At 39.7% G+C, this 21,612-nt stretch overlaps 1 protein-coding gene across 5 annotated transcripts in view; it reads right to left on the bottom strand.

Moving 5' to 3' along the window:
• Window positions 1-21,612, bottom strand: part of LOC138651843 (serine/threonine-protein kinase BRSK2-like) — a 341,472-nt gene that overhangs the window by 184,595 nt on the left and 135,265 nt on the right. The window lies entirely within an intron of this gene.

Here is a 21,612-nt window from a genome sequence, read left to right as displayed (position 1 = left end):
GTGTAAAAATCTCTGGCAGACAGGCACAGCTGTATCTCTACAAGACATGCGGGACACACCAGAGACATTGGAAATTGGGGGTTATAATGTCGAATTCAGAAAATAACCATTTTATATTGAATGACTAATGATTTCTATAGGCCTACTTTACTATGAAATTATGCATAAAAAATCTTCTTGGTTAACCCAAAACCGTAAGAAACAAACGCATAACTTTTAGCTCGAACACATCAGCATATATTATTACAGTTTTTTGCTGAATTAAAAATTATACAGTTATTTCATATTTTTGGGGCTTCATGACAGGAGAAATTATTGATAGAAACCCAGAGTTTTGATACGTGTATGAAAATACACCAATATTAACTATTTGTGCTATTTTAGGCACAAATTTGGTCTATATGCATAACAGGCAGGAGTTGGGGCGAAGAAATATGTGTTACATGCGTAGTGAATTGCAAATATATTCTGAAGTGTATGGCATTTTGAGAAATGTGTAGCATAACCAATTACCTATCACGGTCACTAGATGGCAGAATATCATATTAATTATACATTGGGGTTTACTTTTGGAAGCTTATAAAGGCGGTGTGTATGTGCACAGGATGACTTATTTTGTTTTTATAGTCACTAATATCCATATTAAATGACTCTTTAGCTTTATGAGTAAGAGACAACATACAAATAGAATCCTTTTCCCTAGTAGTTTTATATTCTATGTCTGATATATTTCTACACAAAGCTACAAAACTATTTTGTAGTTTATAATGTATCACAGTAGTTTCATGTGAAGTTACATCTTAGGTTCTGTTCAGACTATTGTAATATCTATAGCTTAAAATAGAGCCAAATAGCTACTTTCAAACACGGACATACACCATTGATTTTCGTCACAAATGGATCCAATATATCTCGTGTCACGGTTTATTTTTACCGCGTTGCGGTTTAAAGTTATAAGCATTTAAATAATAATTTTCTCATTAAATATGTGACTCGCGATATTTATTTGCTTAGGTTAGATCATTTTCAGTTTAACAATACATTTTATCACAAAAATGACCTTATCTGGGGCCCTAGAAACAACATAGCAGCATTAGTAAGCCCCTTTCTTTTTACATTATCAAGAATCCTTGGGTTAAGATAACGTCAGTTTATATGCATAAAGCATTTAATATAGTGCACCAAACATGATATGGTTTTTGATTTCTATGAACTGTCGCGGTCTAAAATGTAATCGCACTATACACTATGTGTGTTGTGTGTGATGCATGTGTTGTATGTGTTCTGTGTGTTGTGTGTGTGTGTGTGTTCTGTATGTTGTGTATGTATGTTTGTTGTATGTGTTGTGTGTTTTCTGTATGTTATGTGTGTTTGTTGTGTGTGTGTGTTTGCCTGCAGCCATCTCCTTTCTGTAATTCTCCTCTCTCTTTACAGCGCCATAAATCTATAATGGCCAATTCATTTACCCATATTTATATAGAAAAGGTAAAAATCACAACTGAGGAAGAAACCAGTAGTACATGAACAAAAGTAACACCCGGAAAATAAAATACTGTAAACAATAGTAAAACATTATATTCAATAATATTCATATATTTAACCTTATATGATTTGTTCGCGACAGTTCATAGAAATCAAAAACCATATCATGTTTGGTGCACTATATTAAATGCTTTATGCATATAAACTGACGTTATCTTAACCCAAGGATTCTTGATAATGTAAAAAGAAAGGGGCTTACTAATGCTGCTATGTTGTTTCTAGGGCCCCAGATAAGGTCATTTTTGTGATAAAATGTATTGTTAAACTGAAAATGATCTAACCTAAGCAAATAAATATCGCGAGTCACATATTTAATGAGAAAATTATTATTTAAATGCTTATAACTTTAAACCGCAACGCGGTAAAAATAAACCGTGACACGAGATATATTGGATCCATTTGTGACGAAAATCAATGGTGTATGTCCGTGTTTGAAAGTAGCTATTTGGCTCTATTTTAAGCTATAGATATTACAATAGTCTGAACAGAACCTAAGATGTAACTTCACATGAAACTACTGTGATACATTATAAACTACAAAATAGTTTTGTAGCTTTGTGTAGAAATATATCAGACATAGAATATAAAACTACTAGGGAAAAGGATTCTATTTGTATGTTGTCTCTTACTCATAAAGCTAAAGAGTCATTTAATATGGATATTAGTGACTATAAAAACAAAATAAGTCATCCTGTGCACATACACACCGCCTTTATAAGCTTCCAAAAGTAAACCCCAATGTATAATTAATATGATATTCTGCCATCTAGTGACCGTGATAGGTAATTGGTTATGCTACACATTTCTCAAAATGCCATACACTTCAGAATATATTTGCAATTCACTACGCATGTAACACATATTTCTTCGCCCCAACTCCTGCCTGTTATGCATATAGACCAAATTTGTGCCTAAAATAGCACAAATAGTTAATATTGGTGTATTTTCATACACGTATCAAAACTCTGGGTTTCTATCAATAATTTCTCCTGTCATGAAGCCCCAAAAATATGAAATAACTGTATAATTTTTAATTCAGCAAAAAACTGTAATAATATATGCTGATGTGTTCGAGCTAAAAGTTATGCGTTTGTTTCTTACGGTTTTGGGTTAACCAAGAAGATTTTTTATGCATAATTTCATAGTAAAGTAGGCCTATAGAAATCATTAGTCATTCAATATAAAATGGTTATTTTCTGAATTCGACATTATAACCCCCAATTTCCAATGTCTCTGGTGTGTCCCGCATGTCTTGTAGAGATACAGCTGTGCCTGTCTGCCAGAGATTTTTACACAAAAACAAGAAAAAGCAGCGGCATATAAAATGCGAATTACAGTGTCAAATAATGGTGCATAACACAAAATATATACAGTATATATATATATATAATATCACCGTGAGAATGTGTTAGAAAACTCATATAAAATGAGTGTTATAAATATCATATAAAAGTTGTGAAATTAATATGTGCTAAAATAATGTAGAATTAAAGAATGCTGGAATAATATATGGGACTGTGTCACACCCTTTTGAGATAACAAAAATACTCGGGCTAGATAGATGGCACTCCCGGGATTATCAAAAAGCTAATATAATATAAACCAAAGATATAAAAAGAATGCTGAATTTTTACTAAACAGGAGGCTGCAGAATAGAAATGTTACAGCATGGAATAATAATGCTGAATTTATTTTCAAAGGATATTAGTAAGGCCGCGAACCAATAAATGATTTTACAATATTGTGTTATAAATCCCTTATAAATGAGAATGTGTTATAAATATCATATAAAAGTTGTGAAATTAATATGTGATAAAATAATATAGAATTAAAGAACGCTGGAATAATATCTGCGGATGCGACAGCGCTAAAAGTTATACATTTGTTTCTTACGTGTTTTGGTGCAGCCAAGAAGATTTTTTATGCAGATTTTATATAAAATGCGAATTACAGTGTCAAATAATGATGCAGAGCACAAAATATATATATAATATTCCCGTGAGAATGTGAAGATTTTTTATGCATATTTTATATAAAATGCGAATTACAGTGTCAAATAATTGCGCAAAACACAAAATATATATATATAATATTCCCGTGAGAATGTGTTAGAAAACTCATATAAAATGAGTGTTATAAATATCATATAAAAGTTGTGAAATTAATATGTGCTAAAATAATGTAGAATTAAAGAACGCTGGAATAATATCTGTGGATGCGGTAGATCTAAAAGTTATACATTTGTTTCTTACGTGTTTTGGTGTAGCCAAGAAGATTTTTTTATGCAGATTTTATATAAAATGCGGGCGAATACAAAAAAAGGCTTCTTTATTTCCAAATAACATGCTGCAGATACACTATCATCATGACCTGTGTGACTTGTGGCTGTCAAATAAAATACAATGCTCTGATAACTGCAGTAAACTCATTTCCGCTACCTTAGTAAATATTGTAAGTTGCTCTCTGTGTACGTTCTACACCGGTTTATTGGGTCAACAGAACCTCTGTTAGTATATCTCCCCCACAGAAACTCTGGCTGTCTAGTGACCAGCATGTCCTGTAGAGACACAGCTGTGCTTGTCTGTCAGTTTCACACTTATATTAATGAAATGTCTTTGTAAGCCACGTTGTCCTGTAGAGACACAACTGTGATTATTATATAAACGACATGGTGTGTTATAAAATACAATATATAAAAATGAGAATACCTTACACATTACAGTCTGCAGCCAGAAACACTGGTTCTAAAATACACTGCATAGAAATGTGGCCGTAATAGGTAATTAGTTATGCCACACATTTCTCAAAATGACATACACTGTAGAATATATCTGCAATTCACTACACTTGTAACACATATTTCATCGCCCCAACTCCTGACTGCTATACATATAGGACAAATTTACGCCTAAAATAGCACAAATAGTTAATATTGGTGTATTTTCATACACTTATCAAAACTTTGGGTTTCTACATAATTTTCTATTTATATGGCCTAATTAGCAATACTATTCAGTTGCATTCTGAGATATATATATATATTAATGTACACTCTGCACGCCATCATGCCTGAACAAAACAGAAATGTAGATTTTTTGCGAATTTATTAAAAAGAAAACTGAAATATCACACGGTCATAAGTATTCAGACCCTTTGCACAGTATTGAGTGCAATATTACACTCAGTCATTCCGCCTGTTACTGTATACATTGGTTATGCCACACATTTCTCAAAATGACATACACTGTAGAATATATCTGCAATTCACTACGCTTGTAACACATATTTCATCGCCCCAACTCCTGACTGGTATACATATAGGACAAATTTACGCCTAAAATAGCACAAATAGTTAATATTGGTGTATTTTCATACACTTATCAAAACTTTGGGTTTCTACATAATTTTCTATTTATATGGCCTAAAAACAGTAATACATGTGCAGAAGTAACTTAAAATGTGTTCCCAGAATCAAATTACCAATATCAAACATGGTGTGTTATAAATGCATGAATAAAACTGATAGAAATGCACAAAGAGTGCAGAAGTGTTATTTCTATAAAGATATATTGCCCGGTTTCTTATGTATGTCCAGTTATTTTCAACAAAACAAGGATAGAGTCAAATTATAGACAGCACAGGCAACGTGCATAAAGATAATAACATAAATAAGTTCTAAATGTCTATTTCTTGTGTGTTGTATGTTAATAAAGTGCAAAAATCACTGACCTATGTGGCCTGCATATTAATAAAGTGCAAAAATCACTGACCTATGTGGCCCGCATATTAATAAAGTGCAAAAATCCCTGACCTATGTGTTCAGCATATTAATAAAGTGCAAAAACATGATAACATAAGTCCTAAATGACTAATAACCGCATATTAATAAAGTGCAAAAAACATGATAACATAAGTCCTAAATGACTAATAACCGCATATTAATAAAGTGCAAAAAAAAAAAAAAAAATCCCTGACCTATGACAAAAAGCTAATATAATATAAACCAAAGATATAAAAAGAATGCTGAATTTTTACTAAACAGGCTGCTGCAGAATAAAAATGTCACAGCATGGAATAATAATGCTGAATTTATTTTCAAAGGATCCGTAATACCAGGGCCTAACTTACTGGATTTGGTACGTAGTACAACGCAGAGCCATGCTCTGAACAGTAGAAATTTACCGCCGAGTTGGGATTCATTTATGCAGGCTATGGCCGAACTAAATATGGCGTCTACAGTTGTGGGTAATACCGCTACTAGGAAGCTTTTAGATGAATTAAAAATTACCAACAGTGAGACACGCTCTGTATCTACACCGCTGAAGTTAGCGGCGGCTCCCCGTACAATTCAATCTTTACATTCCCCTTCCTTAGGTTCCACACGTGGAACTCTGCTACCTAAAAAAGGTCTCTACCGATGCTGCAAACCATGTGGCTCACGATGTAAAGAATGTACTGGCTAAAATGCTGTACTCGCCTTGTAACTCTATATTAATTATTTTGTAAGAAGTGTAATTGTTCATTGTACTATTTTAATGTTTTTACTTTTTATATTCTGTAAGAATTTTTTATAGTGTTGAAATGTCTTTGAGATGCTGTTTTATCGTGAGAAATAAATCTTTTAAATTTTTTTTTTTTTACAATATCGTGTCTTTGGTTTTTATTCGTATAAAACACGCCGCTTCTTACTTGTGTTGTAACATTGGGTCATATTATAACTTGTGTTGTGACATTGGTGCATATCTCTTCTGTGTATATAAGGCAGCCACAAGGATAAAACCTGCTACAATGTGAATAAACACAACTTGCAATGGCCTCAGTAGATAACAAATAACTTTGCAGATGCCATCTTCAGGACACAAAAAAGAGAAAGCAAATATCAATCCAGGTACAATACAAGTACAAATGTGTTATAAAACAAAGTTCTGCTTCACAAAGATCACCAAACAGCATGAGTTTGTACAAAAATATCTGACCCTCAGATAACACAGCTGTTTTCTGAGAAAGCTAATACAAAAAACAAATAACCTCAGATGCCATCTTCAGGACACAATAACTTTTCTGTTTGTGAGAATAAACATTTATGGGGTACGCAAATACAACAACAATTGCTTGACCTAGGTGCTATAAGCCGCTGACCCACAGTTAACCTAATTTAGGTAATGTTCACCATTTAGTTAGTGTTTGAGAATACTTTTCACATAACAGGCTGTAGGATTGCATACAGAAACATCAGCCCTATTCACTATATGGATACACTGTGAATAAAACAAAAGCTTACAGAATCAAACTCGGGGCTACGTATAAAATCTATTATAAAACAAATGAAAAAGGTGTTATAAACCACGTGTAAAATAAATACACGACTAGGCTATAATTATAAACATGTGTTATTCCACAAAATACGGGAATAATATCAAAACTACAACAAATTAAACTATATTAAACTATATCAAAAGGGGAAATCAAACAAGGAGGGACAGCTGGATACCAGCCGTCAGACAAGGGGAGGGGAGGGGTTACACATTTTGATACACTTTGATAGGGGCGGGGCACCTGTCAGATTGAGTTTGACGAAACCTGGCTATTATACACTACTACAGTGAGAACTTTACTCCATCAGTTTATGGTAGGGGCAATAACAAAAGAAAAACAGCAGGGAAACAAGGGGTCCAATAACAATAAAAAATAAGGGACTCCTCTTACTGCAAAGCCTAGTGTTCACTCCTAATCCCCACCCCTAATCCTCACTCCTAATCCTCACTCCTAATCCTCACTCCTAATCCCCACCCCTAATCCTCACTCCTAATCCCCACCCCTAATCCTCACTCCTAATCCTCACCCCTAATCCTCACTCCTAATCCCCACCCCTAATCCTCACTCCTAATCCCTACTCCTAATCCCTACTCCTAATCCTCACTCCTAATCCTCACTCCTAATCCTCACCCCTAATCCTCACTCCTAATCCTCACCCCTAATCTCCACCCCTAATCCTCACCCCTAATCCCCACCCCTAATCCTCACCCCTAATCCCCACTCCTAATCCCCACTCCTAATCCCCACCCCTAATCCTCACTCCTAATCCCCACTCCTAATCCTCACTCCTAATCCTCACCCCTAATCCCCACCCCTTACCCTCACCCCTAATCCTCACCCCTAATCCTCACTCCTAATGCCCACCCCTAATCCCCACCCCTAATCCCCACCCCTAATCCCCACCCCTAATCCCCACCCCTAATCCTCACTCCTAATCCCCACCCCTAATCCTCACTCCTAATCCTCACCCCTAATCCCCACCCCTAATCCTCACCCCTAATCCTCACTCCTAATCCTCACCCCTAATCCTCACTCCTAATCCTTGTGCCTTGGGACCTGGTAACAATTGATTAGTGGTGTCACAAGTGTCAGGTTCCCAACTATCTGATATGGTTTACCTGTTGTTATGGGCATGCCGCAACAGAGCAAGTTCAGAGAAGAGCTACCGAGACGGTGAGCGGGCTACAAACTATGTCCTGCAAGGAAAGGTTAAAGGGTCTCGGAATGTTTAGCTTGCAAAAAAGAAGGCTAAGAGGAGACTTAATAGCTGTCTACAAATATCTGAAGGGCTGTCACAGTGTAGAGGGGTCATCCTTATTCTGATTTCCACATGGAAACATGAGAAGCAATGGGATGAACCGGAAAGGGAGGAGATACAGATTAGATATTAGAAAAAACTTTTTGACACTGAAGGTGATCAACGCGTGGAACAGGCTGCTACGAGAGGTGGTGAGTTCTCTTTCAATGAAAGTCTTCAGAGGTTGGACAGACATCTGTCTGAGATGGTTTAGAGAGTCCTACACTGAGCAGGAGTATGGACACGATGACCCTGGAGGTCCCTTCCAACTCTAACATTCTATGATTCACAAGATAGCACACAAAATCCTGCACTGATTATAACTGCTTCATCAGCTTATTATATAGTGCAAATTTTTTCTTTGCTCTGTCATTGCAACGGTTAATGGGTTCATTCTACCTGGTTTGAAGTTGAAGGAGAGAGTTCCATGTTTGGATTAGGCTTTTTGAGAGTTTGTTCTCGAAATTTCTGCAAGGAGTTGGTTTGAGTGCTTATCCTTTATCCTACCTATCCCTCCCTTATGTTCCACTCTATTGGTTTGTGAGTGTATTTGCATGATTGTAGTTTTCTTTCATCCCTGTCTGTCTTCCCTTGTCTGTCTGGTTAGTCTAATCCTATATATTCAGCCTAACACCTCTCTGAGTGGGGGAGGGAACAGATAAGGGCTAAAGTAGGAGCATAGCAAGGTACGTTACCCTGGCGTGCCCACCTTCTGGGGTAATCCGGGGGACAGGGATTGACTAGGACGCCCCCTAGCTCGGGGGATCAGGACACCGGTCCTATTAATTGCCAACATCCTAAATCCTGGACAACCTCTTTAAACATTTACCCCATCTTTCTAAGCAGGAGCGCACCGCTCCCCAGCCTTGTAACTTCCTGGTTGCTGAAGAGGCGGGTGCTCTTGCTTGAGTGACAGTACATCACAGTAGTATTGTTGCTCTGCATGCCTGTATTGTTCTCTCCAGATGCTGATTTATAAAGCACCTGGTAAGCTGTGGTTTTCAAGGATACAAATTTGGGGTACATGTGACATATTTCTCACTTTCATTGCAAATTTTGGGTGGAACTGCGGTGACTGAAAAGCCACAAATCTGGTGTTTTGATCTTTTTTTTGGTCATCAATTGTAAGTTTTAAAAAATGTTATATTTTGATAGAACGGATTTTTATGGATGTGGAAATATGTATTACCGTATGTTTATTATTATAATTTGTTTATTTTAAAACTAGGAAAAGGGGGGTGCTTTGAACGTTTATATTTTTTATACGTTTTTTTTTTTTGCTTATTGTTTTAGAAAACTTTTACCTGCGATTGTTTGATCGCTTTTACTATAACAGGAGCAGACATGTCATTGATTCAACCTGTGAAGCCTCACAAGGGCCCAAAAGGTGAGGGATTCCATTTGCACGCAGGTCGAATTGTACATTATGATGAGATATTGGACTGTTAAGGACCCAGTTATTGTTCTTGCGCAAGGGCCACTTCTGTGCAGTACATAGTATAAATCACAGTCACCTTTCAACCTAAACCTATGGCTGAGCCTTCAGTTGGCCCCCAACAACCATTGTAACCCATCAATCCTTTGCGATCACAACATGGTGGTTGGTGGTGAACGTTCACACCTGTGATTGCGCTTTTTAAAAAACACTGACAGCAGCAGTGAAATAGTTAACAGCAGCAATGGGAGCTAGGGTTGATTGCAGCTATTATGGCTTTGTGCTACAGCCACCATCTTCCCTTTATAGAGCAACAGAGCTCCTGAGTCCACTCCATACGCGCTCACCCTAGATGTACATGTACAGGAGGGTGCGTGAAGGGGTTGATATAGGATCCCTAATACCATGGGTCCTACAGCAGTGGTGTGCCTTCCCTCCATTTTCTATAAGCTCTTTTTGCAGGTTCACATTCTCCATGGAGAAGAGAGCAACCAGAGTTGAGGTTCCTCATACAGAATAACCGTCGTTTTATTTTTTATCAATGAAATTAAGAAATGTTGTATTATATCGTATGAAATAGTTTTTCTTCCTTCTCTTCCTGGGCTGATCTTTTGTTCTCAATGTAGGGACAACATCTGTATTCAGTGGATACAGATTTCCCCATTACTGAGATAGGAGATGACAGTTGGTGCTGATAGAATTCTTTGTAGGAGGCAGACGCAGACATTCTGCTGCAAGTTCCATAGAACTTTATGAGCACCAACTGTCATCTCCTTTGTCAGTAACGCACAAGCTTGTCTACAGATTTCAATTGAGAACATTGAGAATGAATGATCAGTCCAAAAGGAGAAAGAAGCAGATTTCTCTGATAAGATATATTACAAAGTTGCTTATTTTTATGTGTACCATTGATTAATGAAATTAAAAGTCACTCTTTAAAGCATCCTATAGATGATTCACTGATTACTGTTGTAGTACCTAATTCCATTATTAATAGGGAAGTAACCAGGCGTGGACTGGCCAGTTGGAGAACAGGAGAATCCTCCGGTGGGCCACCACCCTGTTATATGAGCAGTACTTGGTACAATATGCTTGGATCACTACCCAGATCATTGTTATATAAATGTGTAATTGAGGATACTGTCACTTTTACATGTAGCTGAAAAGCGGGGTCTTAGAGTTGGTTACTGGTGGGCCCATGTCCGATACTGGAAGCACGTCCTAGTGAAATAACAGAATGCCCCAGCTAAAGGGACTAGCTAGGAAATGTAGGAATTCTGTCCTATTGATGCCAAAAGATGGTGACGTGGAGTGTTGCTCCACATCCATTCTAATAGGATCAATCATTATTATTGTTCTGTGAGGCTCAGATACACCTTGACTGTTCTTCATTTTTTTTTTTAACATCTATAAGCAAGTGTAAAACCCTTATGCGGTGAAAAATGACTTCTTCGGCTTTATCGTGTGGAAATAAAATCTCATTATAAAATGTGCAGTGCGCTATATATATAACACTGCCTCCACCTCTCGCGGGCGGCAAAGGAGTCAATGAATCCAGCAGGCACGCGACAAATATGCCCGTCCACCAAGGTGTTAAGCTGGAAAGAGCGTCCGATTGTTACCTTGAGAAGGACACTTTCTGAACAGCGAGAACAAGAACATGAAAGATGAGGGAACAAAACAAGAGGGGAAACCTGAATGCCGGCAGCACGGCAAAACAATCCCATCCCCACTGGAGTCATCGTTCACCAGCATAAAGAAGCTACGAGTCTGCGCACCGGCGGCCAGTCGTGACCTTGAGGATTCCAGTTTCTTGTCTCTGCGTTTGGCTGTGGGACAGCTGCAGTGTGACACCAGATCTATAGCCCCCCAGAGATAGACACAGGCTCTGATGCTGCAGCATAGATACCACCTGGGCAAGGAACGCTCGGCCATAACTCTCCGACACCGATACATTTATTGTGCCGCCACCATGAGATAAATCCCGGTGTCGAGCGAGGAACAATTCATAAATGGCTTCCTAGAGTCCTTTTTATCCTATTTTTATGAATATGAACTCAGGATTTAATTTATCACTTCATCATTTGTTAATAAAAGATTCAGAATTTATGCAAATATGCATAAAATAAATCTTGTACTGGAAACAACAATAAAGTTCTGATTACCAAGTGATTCTAGGAAGCCCCCTGGATTGTGTAGGGTTAGCTATAGGGGATACAGACAGGGGCGGACATATTATTGGTGCAACCTGTGCCCGAGAGGTACGGGGGCCTCTACCACCCCAAAGCAGATGGAATTGTGCATTATGATGAACTAAGGGCCCATGTACTGTAGTGTTTTTGCACAGGGGCCCTTTTCTGCCTATATCCATCATTGGGTACAGAGGTAGCAGCTGATCCGAGATCTGGTAACAAACAGACCCCCCAGCTACATGATAAGATATTAGTATTAACAGAGACCCCCATCTACCATATGCCTTACATAAATGACATATGGTAGGTGGCGGACCCTGTTACAGATTTTGTTCTGGAGTTTTCCAGTTTTCCATTTACAGATGTAGAATCGATTATGGATATTAATCACTTTTGCATTGGATTTACACAACTCCATTCTCTTTTCTCCCATACAAGCTGCCGTCTCTCCAATACAGTCACATGTATTTTTCTCATATTCTCCTCTTGTCTGCTACTCACAGCCTTATTTCTCCTATGCATTCCCCATACTGTAGAACAGATGTAGAATCAAATATAGATATCAGTTACTTTTTGTCTTCTTTTTCCCCATATAGGCTGCCTCATCTCCAATAAATCCACATGTATCTTACTTGTGTTCTCCTCTTGTCTGCTACTCACAGCCTCATTTCTCCTATGCATTCCCCATACCGTAAAACAGATGTAGAATCAATTATAGATATTAATCACTTTTTGTATTGGGTTTACACAACTCCATTCCCTTCTTTTTCCCCATATAGGCTGCCTCATCTCCAATAAATCCATGTGTATCTTCCTTGTGTTCTCCTCTTGTCTGCTACTCACAGCCTCATTTCTCCTATGCATTCCCCATACTTTAGAACAGATGTAGAATCAATTATAGATATTAATCACTTTTTGTTTTGGGTTTACACAACTCCATTCTCTTCTTTCCCCATATAGGCTGTCTCATCTCCAATAAATCCACATGTATCTTCCTTGTGTTCTCCTCTTGTCTGCTACTCACAGCCTAATTTCTCCTATGCATTCCCCATACTGTAGAACAGATGTAGAATCAATTATAGATATTAATCACTTTTTGTATTGGGCTTACACAACTCCATTCCCTTCTTTTTCCCCATATAGGCTGCCTCATCTCCAATAAATCCACATGTATCTTACTTGTGTTCTCCTCTTGTCTGCTACTCACAGCCTCATTTCTCCTATGCATTCCCCATACTGTAGAACAGATGTAGAATGAATTATAGATATCAGTCACTTTTTGTTTTGGATTAACAGAACTCCATTCTCTTCTTTTTCCCCATATAGGCTGCCTCATCTCCAATAAATCCACATGTATCTTCCTTGTGTTCTCCTCTTGTCTGCTACTCACAGCCTCATTTCTCCTATGCATTCCCCATACTGTAGAACAGATATGAAATCAATTATAGACATTAATCAGTTTTTGTTTTGGGTTTACAGAACTCCATTCTCTTCTTTTTCCCCATATAGGCTGTCTCATCTCCAATAAATCCACACGTACGTTCCTTAAATTCTCCTCTTGTCTGCTACTCACAGCCTCATTCTTCCTCATTATAGAACTCACTACCCGCCTCTTTCAAGGCACTTTGGACTACGACTGCACCCGTTCAACTGCAGGCTCTGCTATTTCAGAGGGACATTTATTATACTCTTCATCCATGGCTTAGCGCATTATGAATTTGATACGAGGACTGTGCAGACTTTTGCAGAGAAATACAGTAGAAGAAAAGAAGATGAAGGGGAAACTGAACTGAGCCATGTCAGACACATGATAGATATCTCAGAGGACAAAAGTTAGACTGGCTTTCTCATGGTAGGGTAAATCCATGAAATGCATTAAAAACTGAAGAAAAAAAATGTCAATGCAAAAACATTTTCATATTTGTTAATAAAAGTGGTGTTTGTATATTTTTGCATAAAATTTGCTTCCTCGTATGTAATCTTGTTTTTAGCAACGTATCTAAAGTAACCTGCATAATCACTTCTCAAAATACTCTTAAATGGCTGCTGTCTTTACAATAAACTTAGGCTATTCGGATGGCCAACGTAAGGACTAACAAATTTACAATAAAAGGTAGTTTCAGTACCTATTGTGCTGGCAGAACTCTGTTGGAGACAACACCACACTTAAATGAAAACTGTCAGCAGTATTTCGCAACCCAAACTTTTTATAGGCATACTTATCTCTTGCAAAGACAAGTCCAGCAAAACCTTTCCATGGCCAGCCCATTCGTCCATTTCTAAGAAATTAGTGAAGAAACTGATATGCAAATGTAAATGCTAGATCTGAAGACTCTGTCACTCCAGCTCTATTCCGCATCCTCCTATCTTTATCACTACAGGACTAGGTCTCACATGCAAGCCAGTCAGGCTAATCTGTGTAACCCCGCCCCCACCAGTGATTGGCTGACAAGATACAATGTACACAGGATGCTGCCAATAAGGGGTGGGGGTGGGGTTATACAGAGAACTGCTAGATCTACAGCAGAGAAAACAGGGATTCTATCAAAAGTGCACCAAGCTGTCCAGTAAGTGACACATCACTGGAATCAGGCTCTCAGCCCCTACATTATGCTTTCAGATTAAATAGCCAAATCACGCTTTAAAGAGCTGTTGACAATAGACCTGCCGCAATCCTCATGCTATGCTTAATCGAAGTAGATGCCATCTACATCTACAGAGGTTAACAGATCACCTGGGCATGTGTCTACCACCTTGTCATGGCTCCGCTTGGATGCGATTTGGCCCCTGACTGTATGATTTAGTCAGGGGCCACATTTTAGGTCCCAAAAAACCCTTTATTTTCTGTTTAGGTTTTTCTAGAAATGCTCCTTAAATGATGATAAAAGAGAAAAAGACGAAGCCAAACCAAGAAATGTCCTGACCACAGTCCAATGTACCAGATACGTGGATTTACCTCCCGGCAGGTTTGGGATGATTCAGAACAGTCCATGATACGACCATTAATCAGTGCACGGAGAAATTAATGATTTAAATCAAGTACTAAAAACCGTCGTGTGGATTGATAGGTTTTTCTCCGCCACAAATTTTCAGGTTTATGAATGTGACAACAACCTCCATTAAGACTTTATATTTATGAACTTCCCCCTACGTTCTGTGTAATGGCGTACACTGGGGAACCACACGCCGAGAGAAGTCTGACATATATCATCCGCACCCGCTACCATCCTGACAGTAAGATCTGAGCCGGTAAAAGGAAAAACGTCACTCTATGTAAACAGAGGATCACGAGGTAAGCCAGGCGCACACCCGAAACCTGACAACCGGGAGGTTTATAGCTAGAGCCGGTCAAGGTCCCCAGGATTACCGCTAGACTAGACTGCTCAGCAGTGATCTGAGGTTGGGCTCTAAGAATCTTTCCATTTGGACCATTTCACTTTGCCAATGGAACTAAATTATTTTGCAAAATTCCAAAGTCCAAAGATAATCACATCTCTAATCAGTAGATACAGATATATATGCTGAAAGTATGTACACCCCACAACTTTGTGTAAGTACTTTGTTATATCTTTTTATGGGACTCTGAAGATTCTGACTTGGGCATGGAATTTACTAGAACTTCACAGGTTTCCACTGGAATCCTCGTCCCTCCATGATGGCATCACTGAGCTCTTGGATGTTGGAGACCTTGCGCTCCTCCACCTTTCGTTTGATGATGTCCCACAGATGCTCAATAAGGTTTACAGTAGGTCTGGAGACATGCTTGGCCAGTCCACCACCTTTATCATCAGTTTCTTGAGCAAGTCAGTAGTGGTCTTGGAGGTGTGTCTGGGGTCATTATATTGGAATATTGCCCGGCAGACCAGTTTCTGAAGGGAGAAGATCATGCTCTGCTTCAGTATATCACATTACATGTTGGCATTTGTTCTCCCTCAGTGAACTGTAGATCCCCACAGCCAGCAGCACTCATGCAGCCCCAAACCATGACACTCCCACCACCATGCTTGACTGTAGGCACAAAACAATTATTTTTGTCCTCCTCACCTGGCTGCCGCCACATACACTTGACACCATTTGAACCAAATAAGTTTATCTTCGTCTCATCAGACCACAGGACGGGGTTCCAGTAATCCATGCCCTTAGTCTGCTTGTCATCAGCAAACTGCTTTCAGACTTTCTTTTGCATCATCTTTTGAAGAGGCTTCCCTCTGGGACGACAACCATGCAGGCCAATTTGATACTCTGAGCACATGCACTCAACTTCTTTGGTCATCCATGGTGAGGCCGGTTCTGAGTGGAACCTGTCTTGTCACACCGCTGCATGGTCTTGGCCCCCGTGCTGCAGCTCAGTGTCAGGGTGAGTCGCCCGTCAGGGCCATGGGCTACCTGGTACTGGGTCCGGTGTTCATAGGGGATGTCACGGTGGCGACCCGGTCCGTGGCCCTGGGTGCCCATGGAAAAGGGATAATTGAATAAAGTTTATGTTCGTGATGCCACCTGTGGTATTTGGTCAGTGGGGACAGACGCTGCTTTAAGGGGTCCTCTGGGGTGATGTTATGGCAGCTAGATGATATAACTTCCCACAGGTAAAGTATATCCCCAGGGCTCCCGGTGTGTAGGTGGAAGATGGTGAATGACGCAGTAAAGAACGAGGACACAGGTTTGCAGTCTCTTTACCTGGTTTACTGAAGACTTCAGGCACCACAGTCCAGGGTACCAGATTACAGGGCAGGCAGGGTCCGGCTGGCTTGGAAGTGAATCCAGAGTTCCCCTTTACCAGGTGGAGTTAAAAGCCTTCCTCTAGCGCGGTTGTGTTGTAGTCCCTTACTGCCTACGGCTTCAGATAAGGTCCTCACAGTTCTTCTCTCTGTCCCCCATATAGGATAGGACAACACCTGTATGACAGGTAACTCGAGCCTTTTTACAGGGACTCTATCACGCCCCGGGCTCTATGTTTTACTGTGTCTTCAGGTGTGTGTGGCAGACAGGTAACTTGCAATTCAGCTGTCCTGCTGGTCTCTGATGTAAGTCTTAGAGTCCCTTACAACCTCGGCGTTCCTGCACTTTGCCAGGGAGACAGTCTGCTAGCTGCTGTCCTCCCCCTGGTGTCCTCGCTTTTGCCTCGCTCTCCTTCACTCTCACTTAACGATGTCCTTTCCTTCTGTATATCTATCCAGGAGTTGCAGCACTTTCTCGTGGCTGCACGGCTCCTCATACGTTCCTCCTGCCTCAGACTGCTCCAGTCTGCTTTCTGGCACTTTCTAACTGAAACTGAACTGATTTTCCCTCCAAACCACAATCTATATAGGGGAGTCACCTAGGAATAGGTTCAAAAGCTCCCCCTTGTGGCCTGGAGTGTGAACATGTTGTGTGCATTGTGATTACCTGATGGGAGTTATCCTTCATTGCTTCCAAACATAACATCACTCTCCCCATGAGGAAAGCAATGCTATTGTGACAACCAGGACCCTGGGGCGCCACAAGGGTGTTGGTCATCTCCTTATACCCTAGGCCATCTTTATGTAGAGCAACAATTCTTTTTTTTACATCCTCAGAGGGTTCTTTGCCATGAGGAGCCACGCTGAACTTCTAGTGACCAGTATAAGAGAGTGTAAAAGTGATGAAACCAAATTTACCACCCCTGATCCACATTCACACCTGAGACCTTGTAACACTAATGAGACAAATGACATCGGGGAGGGAAAATGCCTGACTGGCACAATTTGGTAATTTCACTTAAGGGTGTACTCACTTTTGTTGCCAGTGGCTTAGACATTCATGGCCGTGTGGTCAGTTACTGTAGAGGGCATATCATATTTACACTGTTACTCAGGCTGTACACTGACTACTGTACATTATATCACAGTGTCAGATCTTCAGTGTTGGCCCATCAAGAAATGTAATAAAATATTTACAAAAATGTGAGGGGTGTACTCACTTTTAAGATATACTGTATATATACTGTATATATATGTAGTACAAAACTGCAATTAAAGGCGTTATCTAAAAAATTACGACACCCGATAAATCCCCCCAACTCTCTACTGCTGGCGCTCTGGTGGTCGGCGCTGGTGTAGGTTTATGTTCCTGCACTGAGGGTGTGCTGACCACCTACTTCTGACCACTGCAGCCAATCACTGGTCTTCATAGTGATGATAGCAATATTGGCAAGTGACTTTCGAGTCCTTTGATTGGCTGCAGCAGTCACATGAGACGGGTGGACAGTAATACATCATCACCAGTAAACAGGAATTCATAGAAACAGTGGATCAAGGGCACTGGGGTGACGGGGATTTACCAGATGTTTATAAGTTAACACCTTCATGACCTTGGGATTTTCCGTTTTTCCGTGTTCGTTTTTCGCTTCCCTCCTTCCCAGAGTCATAACTTTCTTATTTTTTCCATTAATATGGCCATGTGAGGGCTTATTTTTTGCCGGAAGAGTTGTACTTTCGAACGACATCATTGTTTTTACCATGACGAGTACTAGACAATGGGAAAAAAATTCCAAGTGTGGTGAAATTGCAGAAAAATTGCAATCCCAAGCGTGTTTTTTGTTTGGCTTTTTTTGCTAGGTTCAGTAAATGCTAAAACTGACCTGCCATTATGATTCTCCAGGTCATTATGAGTTCATAGATAAAAAAAAAAAAAAACATTGCGCCATTTTCCGATACCCGTAGCATCTCCATTTTTCGTGATCTGGGGTCGGGTGAGGGCTTATTTTTTGCGTGCCGAGCTGACGTTTTTAGTGATATCATTTTGGTGCAGATACGTTATTTTGATCGCCCGTTATTGCATTTTAATGCAATGTAGCGGCCACCAAAAAAACATAATTTTGGCGTTTAAAATTTTTTTCTCGCTACGCCGTTTAGCGATCAGGTTAATCCTTTTTTTATTGATAGATCTGGCAATTCTGAACGCGGCGATACCAAATATGTGTATATTTGATTTTATTTTTGTTTTATTTTGAATGGGGCGAAAGGGGGGTGATTTAAACGTTTATTTTTTTTAATTTATTTCATATTTTTTTAAACTTTTTTTTTTACATTTGCCATGCTTCAATAGCCTCCATGGGAGACTAGAAGCTGGCACAACTGGATCGGCTCTGCTACATACGAGCGATCATCAGATCGCTCCTATGCAGCTGAATTGCAGGCTTGCTATGAGCGCCGACCACAGGGTGGTGCTCACAGCAGGCCGGCATCAGTAACCATAGAGGTCTCAAGAAGACCTCTGGTTACTATGCTGACGCATCGCTGACCCCCGATCATGTGACGGGGATGGTGATGCGCTCATTTCCGACCGCGCGGCCGGAAGCGGTGGTTAAATGCCGCTGTCAGCATTTGACAGCGGCTTTTAACTAGTTAATAGCGGCGGGTGGATCGCGATTCCACTCGCAGCTATTGCGCGCACATGTCAGCTGTTCAAAACAGCTGACATGTCGCGACTTTGATGTGGGCTCAGCGCCGAAGCCCTGCATCAAAGCGGGGGATCTGACTATCCCGTCCGAGGTCAGAAAGGGGTTAATTTATTACTTTATAGCATCCTTGCTTTGTGTTAATTTTTATATTAAAAAAATCTAATTACTTCTAAAAAAAAAAAAAAAATTCCAATTCCTTTTTGTTAAAAGTCTAACCCCCAAAGGAGATTTCCGTCTAGTGATCGACAAGCAAATAGTTGTAATCTTCAACAGGTGCTCAATTCTCTTGTAGCACCCCCACAGGCAAAATTCGGCATTACACAGTTTAATTACATCGAAATCATTAGGCTGTTCACGTAAAGCACAAGTGAATTGGGTTTTCCACATAGTCTTTGTAGTCTCTTTATACTCTGGATACAACATTAACATTTTGAACTGTGTGCCCCCCACCATCCCCACCATCATCAAATGTTTTTTTTTTCTAAATAACCTCTTTAATTCAGTCTGTGATTTACAGTAATTGTTGTGTGAGAAAAGTTCACTGGAGGTTACTAAGGTACTAAATTATACTGAGTAAGCAAGAATGACGCATTCCTATTAGTGGGAAGGTTCTGTTGTCTTTGCTACTGTGCTGATCCTCATTTCGCAGGAAATATTAGAGGAGCGTAATTGGCTCAACCTTTCTGTGAGATCTACAGTTGGCCGTTGGTTTTAATGTGTCGACCATGCAGCCTTCGAAAAATGCAAAACCAACCGGAGTCACCGGGTCATGCTGCTTTCCTAGATAACAGCGAGGTGCACAATGGTCGGACCCCCCACACATAGTAATTGGACAATAACCAGGACCTTTCACCAAATTTTTCATGTTGAGCTGGACAGTGGACACCCAACGTAATAGTGGTTGAAAAATGCAATAAAATGTTGTTGTTATTTTTCAATTTCGCCTCTCCGTTGCGGAGATATTAGCAATGAAAATTTGGGCACATAATGAGTTATGGCCAACTTGGACTTGGCAAAAGTTATCCCATTGTGTGCCGATACTTTGATTGCTAATATCTCCGCGAAGGAGAGGCGAAATTGAAAAATAACAACTTTTTATTCTGCTTTTCAACCACTATTACCGTACATTGTGTGTCAAGCTAAACATGAAAAATTTCAAGGACTACCGGTGTGGCCACCGGACCAGACTCTTGGGAATCTCTTTACTGTATAATAGAATAGATGTCTTATACTAAAAGCAAACATTTTGTAGAGACCTCTTACCGCAAAGGGTTTGATAGAATAGCATCCAACCTGGATAACATTTTGTTTCCTACCCTGCATTGAATGTCAGCAGTTATTCACTGAAGAAAACCAATAGACGGCCAACAGCCGTTAATAAATATAATAAAATGAATAGTGCTGATTATGCCGCTACTACTAATAATAATGTTCTGTTTACTGCTGCAGACACTATTACAATCACATGCGTTTTAAGTGTTATGAATCCATCAAATGTAATTGTTCCCAAGTAGATCTCAAGCCGAATGTTTACAGCACTTTTAATTATTCAGTAAATTAAAATATTAATTACCAGTTAGAGCAATTTCTAGGTTTACATACAATGTATAATTAGTGCGAACGTGTGTAAACACTGACAAAATCCAGTAGTTGTCTCCGCACACATAAAATCATAAAATATTAATTATACATATTAACCTTTTAAGGTTCCAGGTAATACCCGATCTTTTTTCCCTTGTTGGGTACACGTTTGTGGTACACATGTGATAAGTCTTGCAGACTTCTAAACATACAACCCCAATTCTGAAAAAGTTGGGACGCTGTGCAAGGCCCTGTTTACATATCCATATACAACCGATACCGCAAAAATAACAGTATCGGTATCCCCAATGTTCCCCAGTGTTTCGGATTATTATGCCATCCGTGTTTTTCCGGTATGGCAACAAAAAATAAATTACAAAGTTTTGTCTTTACTTTGCAATGTTAAACACGTTCAGCATATGGATGGCACACAGATGCCATGTGTGTGCTGTACATCTTTTTCACGTACCCATAGACTTGTTGTATCGCTAGTCATCGTTCATGAACAAGTCTTGAGGAAGGATAGTCAAACGTTCCGAGGTCAGACACCAAGAGAGCACATAATAGGCAAAAGGGAAAGTACAAAGGCAAAGTCAGGTCACAGCCCGAAGTAAGAATACCAGAAGAATAGCGGATCAAAGAAAAGGGGTTGAACAAGCAGGTAGTCAGAAGAAGGTCCAAAATCAGGCAGCAATAAATCACAGAATAGAGCACAGAAAACCAGGCAAACAGCACCAGCGAGCAAATGCTACAACTGGCACAGATCTGGGCTGAGAGCTCAGCTATGTAAAAGCCAATTAATCAGAACAGGGAGCACCTGCAATAAGCC

This window comes from Ranitomeya imitator, chromosome 10 (assembly GCF_032444005.1).
Source record: "Ranitomeya imitator isolate aRanImi1 chromosome 10, aRanImi1.pri, whole genome shotgun sequence".
NCBI lineage: Eukaryota > Metazoa > Chordata > Amphibia > Anura > Dendrobatidae > Ranitomeya > Ranitomeya imitator.
Note: the sequence above shows the minus strand (reverse complement) of the source record. Positions and strands in the feature narration are given on the sequence as shown.